The sequence below is a fragment of the Mustela nivalis genome (assembly GCF_964662115.1).
Source record: "Mustela nivalis genome assembly, chromosome: 9".
Lineage (NCBI taxonomy): Eukaryota > Metazoa > Chordata > Mammalia > Carnivora > Mustelidae > Mustela > Mustela nivalis.
Window position 1 is genome coordinate 20,410,929 of NC_139028.1, and position 7,168 is coordinate 20,418,096.

Genomic DNA, 7,168 nt, shown 5'->3' on the forward strand with positions numbered 1-7,168 from the left:
TCCTGCAGAGATAAGCCTGCAAAGGAAAGGAATCTGTACTGAAATGGAGCATACCTCTAGGACCGCCAAAGGAGGTATGTTGGCTGAATTGGTAACAAAAGGTCTATCTGGAGAGGAGAAATTTGAACTTGAGAGGAAAGCAAGGGAGGAAAGGCTTGGGACTTGACAGCTGGCCCCGCGGTGCGACCCCTCACCAAGATGGGAGGACTATGGGTAGGTGGGCGACGAGCCAGAAAGGTCAGCTGCCACCCACCCCTCAGACAGACCACAGGACAACCCTTCACGAGCTGTGTGGTCACACACACACGCCCAGGCTCCAGTAAGGGCTGGCTTGCCCCTGTGGGCACATGTGGACACACACACACACAAACACACACACACACACACACACTCGCTCTCATGCACACCTTCCACCACTGTCCTCGGTGAGCACGCTGAGGGCCTCTCCCCACGGGGACGAAGGCACGTGAGGGACCTGCTACCCTCACAGACACAACAGTTGGGAGGCACAGAACACAGTTTGCCTCCTTCCATGCCCTCACTCACACTGGTCCTTCCTGTGTCACTAGTTCATCTGCTTTTTTAACCTCTGCTAATCTGTACGCCCACCCCAGGGTGACTGGACTGGCTTCTCCCCCAGAGGGAAAGAAATTCTGACTCCTGAGTCATTTGAATCTGTGGCACTGAAAGGTCTCCTGACCAGAAGGAACAAGAAAATGTCACTGGCTGGTGGGAACAATTTTAATGCAAAATGCCACCTTCCGATGATTGCTCCTTTTGCTGCAGCTGCCAAGAAAAAGACACTTATCTCTTTCCCAGGGGCCAGACTCTGATCAAACAGTTTTGTACTTCCTTCTGCACCCCCTTCCCCCAGAACTAGGCATTTCGGGACAATTCTGGGCTCCTCCCAGTGCCAGCACTGGACTTCTTCTGGCAAAAGGCAAAAGGGGCCTGGGTAAGCACCCCCCAGATGGCCCTTCTCACAGCCTCTGTCCCCCTCCACCTTCCAATGGAGGCAAGGGGCTCCTGTTCCATCCACTCTAAACAGGGCCCTGGGACAAGGAACCTTCCAGTGGCTCCCCCCCCCCCCCCCCGCGACACTCCCCTTTGCACAGGAGGCCCCTCTTCGCTCATCTCTCCTGCCTGGATTCCAAGTGCACGTCGCGGGCAAGGCTCAAGCCCACCTTGCTCACACACCACTGTGTGCTCCGAATCTAGCACAGACCTGGCCCATGGCGGGTACCCCACAATACCTACAGAATAGGTGAATAACAGAATGAAGGAAGAAAGGAAACAAGCTCTTCGTATGGAGAGCAAAGAAGACCATTTCTGCTACTTCCCCCACTGGTTTGGGCCATGTCTCGGGAACAGGCTTCAGCACCACACTCACATGCCAGGCCTGCCTCTCCCACCCCAAAGACACCATCGAGCCCAGGGCTCAGGGCCTCCTCATCCTCCTCGTTCTGGAGCTCTCCACCCGGAATGCCCTTCTGCGCCCTTGGAAATCCTGCCTCTCCTTCCATCCCCTTCTAAAGATACCTGCCAGGATGGGCAAAAGTGTAAAATGCCTCCCAAATTCCTCTCCCAACAAGTCAATCAAACACTAAACTAGGTGTGGCTGTGATCAATCTTGCAGACATATTTAAAGTCCCAAATCGTTGACTTTAAGGCACAGAGATGATTCGGGGGGGGCTGACCTAATCACCGTGCACTTTTACAGCAGAGTTTCTCCTGCTGGTCACAGAAGAGAAGTCAGAGAGGCTGGAACCAAGAGGCTACGACATGCTGCTGCTGGCTTGAAGGTGGAGGGGACTGTGTGGACAGTACTTGAAAGCAGCCTGGGGGTAGGGGTAAGAGTGACCGGCAGCCAACAGCCAGCAAGACAATGGGACCTCGGTCCTACCACTGTCAACAGCCTGAATGAGCTCAGAAGTGATTTTTCCCCAGCTTCTCCATATGAGAATACCTTGAGTCAGCCTTGTGGCTACTCCAAGCCCCGCCAGACTTCTGACCTGGTACTTCTGGTACTGGGAAGTCAGAAAAACGGGTCCCCAACCTGCTGAGAACAAATATCTACGCAGCCCCTCTGCTTCTGGCTAGGTTGGCCCAGCCCCAGTGAGCTGCTGGCCCCTGCTTTGTGTGGACACTGGGGAGGAGACCAGGACCTGTGTGGGCCACACAGTGGCCAGGAGGCTAGAAAGACCCGGAAATGGGACAGAACCTCTGGGTCCCAGGAGGTCAGCTTGGGTCACCGCAGGCCTTCTCCTGGCCAGACTTCTGACCTACAGTACTGGGAAGTCAGATCTAGGTGTTGTAGTGGTTTTGTTGTTTTCTTCCTCATGATTTTCTTTTTCTTTTCTTCTTCTTTTTTTTTTTTTTTAAATGGTGGCTAAATGCATATAACATAAAATTTACCAACTTTTTCATGTCCAGATCAGTGGCATCAAATACCTGTGGATTGCCGTACTAACGATATCCAGAACAGGTTTTATCTTGCAAAATAGAATCTCGGTCCCCATCAAACACTACTTCTCACCCCCCCCACCCCCGTTCTCTCCGTACAGTCCCCCAGTAACATGTGTCTGCGAATTCAGAGGTGTTGTTTGAAAGTATTCAGTTTGTGCGGCACCTGGGTAGCTCAGTCGGTTAAGCATCTACCTTCGGCTCAGGTCATGATCTTAGGGTCCTGGGATCAAGCCCCATATGGGGCTCCCTGCTCAGCAGGGAGTCTGCTTCTCCCTCTCCCTCTGCCCCTCCATCCACTGCTCAACCCTCTCTCAAATGAATAAAATCTTTAAAAAAATAGATGAATAAAAAAATAAACTACTCAGTTTGCGTAATTTCTTGTGTCCTGAGAAGAGCGTCCCCCTGTCTAAGTCCTTTGCTCCCGCCCCTATGGTGGTGCAAACTGTCCTCCTTCCAGCTTCCTTAGTGTGCTCTCTGGAAGCCCAGACCCTGGTCAGGGCAGCTTTAGTGCTCCCGTCTGCATGGACAAGCACAACTTGGGAGTCCCTTGGCCTGTTATCATAACAGCTAATAAAAATGACATCACCACATATCCCTTGGTCAATCATCGACTGTGTCATAAGCACTTACATACGCCTCACCAAGAACGAAACAAAAACAAAAACACCAAGGCGGTGGTATTCATAAAGAAAATAAAATAACAACCCGCTAATTTACAGCATGCCAGATACCATGCGAAGACTCTTGTGTATTTCCTCATTCAAACCTCGCTGCCTTCTGAGGTCAAGATTCTTATTAGCCCATTTCAGAGAGGATGAGAAAGACTCGGAGAGATTAAAAGTAAAGACTTGCCCAGGCTGACACAGCTAAAAAATGGCACAACCCCGAGGCTGATGACCATGAAGTTACGCGTGTTGGCACCTAGCGGGCAGGCTGTGTGGACCGGCCTTGTGGAGTTTGATCGGAGACCCTCAAGGCTGGAGGAGACTGGGCAGAACTGGTCAGGATGCCAGGAGAACACTGCAGGGCAAATTCAGGGTCAGATGCTGGAACTGGGCCCAGTGGCTTCAAACCATGGGGGACAAAGATGGAGGGAAACTGAGGGAGGGTCATCCAACCCCAGGCTTCTCCTTCAGTTACTGCAACTCTGCATTTCACTATTTTATATGTTGGAGTCCCAGATAACGTTCCAAAACGGAGTTCCACTGCTGAAAACATAGTCTGAAAACCACGAAGCTCTTCCAAACCTTTTTGCTATAAAGATGGTATAGTCACTATAAAAGCTCAGAGAGGTGAAGTCACTTCCCTCAGCTCACACAGCTTTTTTGTGGTCCAACCAAGACTAGATCACAGGTCTTCTCTCAGATCCTCTTTGGGTCACTGGGAAGACTGAATAGTAGACAACCAAACTCCTAAATTACCTGGGTTTCTGTTGGGCTTGAAGCTGACCTTAGCCAAAAAGACTTCCAGGCACAAAAAGACCCCACACAAAGAATGAGCACTGTCCTGGGAGTCAGCTCCAGGTATGCAGGTCTCAACTCTGTCTCTACCCATGTGTCTGACCTAAGGCAACTCATTTTTCTTCCCCAGGCCTCAGTTTCCCCACCTGAACAGTGAGGGTTTGGGCTGGGTGCCTGTGTATTTTTTCCCAGCATCGATGCGATGTGAGTTTGTGCTGCTGGGATGACGGGAAGGCTGGCAAGGAAGAAGCCCAGCCGGAGAGCAGTGACGCAGCACTGCTTTCCAGCTCTCTCCGCGGGCACCCCACCCCCACAACACATGATGAGAAGCATTAAAATACAAAGCAGCTTCAGACAGGGGAGCAAAGCCGAGGTGCTGAAACCCAGGCACAAGGTGTCAGCACCAGAGGAAGTAATTTAATAAGGGCCCGCTTGGAAATTATATCACCCCAAATAATATAATAAACCCTAATTTACTCACATTTATCTCTCAGAGTTTTTTGGGGAAAGCATAATCTTGCCTGCTCTACAGTGATGGATTAGCGCAATGGAAACTCCACTGGGAAATAAAAAAAATACATCTTGTAGTTTTTGACGCGTTATTATTCAGTGTTATCTCGCATGCCTCATTCCAGGCCCATTACTCATGTTCAGTTTTTCCCTTCCGTTATGTGTCCCCTCCCCTTCTTAAAAATCGGGGCTAGAGGCAGGGCTGTGGGCTCATGACTCCGCTCGGCCACTCCCCTGAGCCTGCCCAGTGTGAGGGTTTCCAGGGTTGGGCAGGGGGTGGTAGGAGAGAGGTGGTCCTCCAGGAAGCCTCTCCAGGGGAGGATGGGCATTGTTGGTGGTCTGGGGGTGGGGGGGGGGGCGGGGGGCGCTCCCTCCTCTCAGTCCCTTCTTCCAGCCTGAAATCAACATCATACCCACAGCTCTGCGGGAACCCCCTGGCCCCCGAAGTCAGAAGGAATGCTGGAGCTCCCTTCTCTCCGGCTGACCACCTGGGCTGGCCGTGAAATGCTTATGTCAGAGCTCACTGAGGGACTTGGGATAGGGAACTATCTGGGGCAGGAGAGGGGGCTTTATTGGAAGAGCATAGGGCCATCTCTGGGAACCAAAGGATAGGGAAGCGCACTCAGCCAGCCAGGCCTCACACTGAAGTGGAGAGTAAAGAACCAGGAATGATTTCTGTGTTTCCTCTCTCTCTCCCTCCCCCTCTCTCTCTGCCTCCCCCTCCCCCTGTCTCTCTCCCTCCCCCTCTCTCTCTGCCTCCTCCTCCCCCTGTCTCTCTCCCTCCCCCTCTCTCTCTGCCTCCCCCTACCCCTGTCTCTCCCCCTCCCCCTGTCTCTCTCCCTCCCCCTCCCCCTGTCTCTCTCCCTCCCCCTTCCCCTGTCTCCCTCCCTCCCCCTCCCTCCCTCTCTCTCTCCATCCCTCTCTCTGCCTCTATGAATCTGCTCTTGCCTTACTTCCTAGAGACTGGCTTTCCGTGTATGTGATTGAAACTGGGCTTCCCAGTTGCCCATCACCTCCCACATCCAGCCTCCCGCTGACCATGTCTCAACTCTCCATTTGCAGGACAGAGTCCCCGAAGGGCCAGGCACCAGCAGACCCAGGCTGGTCTGGAGCAAGGACAGGGGACGGCAGGGATGGCCCGGGCTTTAGCGGGCCGCTCTCCCAGAAGGGAGGCTCTCAAGGAGGTGACTGCTGTGACTTAAACTTCCAAGGTTCGGTGGGCTTGTGTGTAAAATGGGGATGGGCCCCAGGAAATGAGGTCCTGGAAGAGAAGGGCTTTGTAAAGGGTATCACGTGCAGTTGGCCCCCTCCCCCAACTCTCCCCGATTACCCAGCAAGGCCCCTCCTCCCCCCTCCCAGAAGAAACAAGGGGACAGCCTTCTCTGCCCTAAGCAAGGCCAGTCTCTGGTGGAAGCAACGGGAACTACCTGTGTGGTTGGTGCTCCTCTTCCAGCCACGGGAAGGCCACCCTCTGCAAACTTGCTCTCTTTAGGAGAAGGAAGAGAAAGGGGAAGGCCCACGGCACCCTGGGAGATGCCATGCATAATTGCTAATAAGCAGGCGTGACTGAGTCTTAACAATAATTAAAGTTACCAACTGAGAACTTGTCCATTTCGGGGTCTAATGGTTTTTCAGCACATTAAACATTAAAGGGGTAATCACCTCACAATGCACCGGTGCTCACACAGCAGCCCTGTGTCATGCCTGCTGACAGTAGGAAACTGCAGGCAGGAGCCCCAAGCAGAACCTGGGGCAGTGGGGTGGGGGGGTCTCTTCTCCTCCCCTGGGATTCCAGACACAAAACCCCAGCAGACAGCTCCCGCAAGGCCCGGTCACCGCCGGCAGGAGCTGGCCTGGGCCTGGGCAGAATACCTCCACAGACTGCAGGGCCCGAGGCCAAAAAGAAATCAGGCTCCCCGGTCAGGAAAGCCGTTCCAAAGTCCTCTTGCCACCTCTCCTGCCCTGACTCTACTCCAGGGAGGGGCACTCCACTGCCCCTCACCGCAACCTGCCTGGTGGACCTCATCCCTCACAGAATTGGACAGATCCCGGACATTCCCAGAAACAGGACCCTCTGTAATTCTGTGCACCATGTTAGGCCCTTCATATGTTCCCTCTTATTTCCTACAATCTGTGGGGCCGATTCTGTTATTCCCATTTTGAAGTCAAGGAAATGTTGGCTCAGAGAAGCTGATGAGTTTGCGCAAGATCACACAGCTCTGAGAGGAGGTACCGATAGTCAAACCCAAGTGTACCTTCCCCAGTGCCTCTGCTCTTTAGAGAAACCCTCCCCAGTGCACTGGCCTGACTCCTGTTGGCCTGACCGTCCACATGCCCTGACAAGTTCTGGGCCACAGGAATGGGGCTGGGACAACGGACTTCATCGGAGGTGCAGTAACGTGGCTCTTGACCTGGAACTGGGAGACCAGGGCTCCTCGGGTCCCTCGGGCAAGTTGTTTAACCCAGCTCATGCTTCAGTTTCCTCAACTAAGAAATGGAAGACTATTATCTACTGCACAGGATTTTTAGGAGCCATCAAAAGAGTTCCTAGGCAAGGCTTAGCGAGCTGGAAGTCACCATGGTCATCATCGCCATTTTGGCCTTCGACACTGCCCTGTGATGACTGGCAACGGTACAAGTGGGGATAAAAGTGAGCGTGGGCCCTTCATAGGTTTCTGTGCACACCAGTGACATGTAGGCCCGCCTGTCTCCCTCTCACTCCTGGTGTCTCC

The 7,168-nt window shown here is 53.2% G+C and overlaps 1 long non-coding RNA gene across 2 annotated transcripts in view; it reads right to left on the reverse strand.

Moving 5' to 3' along the window:
* LOC309840910 overlaps positions 1-5,950 on the reverse strand; it is a 282,879-nt gene extending 276,929 nt beyond the window's left edge. For both annotated transcript variants that reach the window (XR_014298857.1, XR_014298858.1), the window contains exon 1: positions 5,864-5,950. This is a non-coding gene — a long non-coding RNA (uncharacterized lncRNA). The remainder of the gene's footprint in view (positions 1-5,863) is intronic.
* Positions 5,951-7,168: the final 1,218 nt, after the last annotated feature.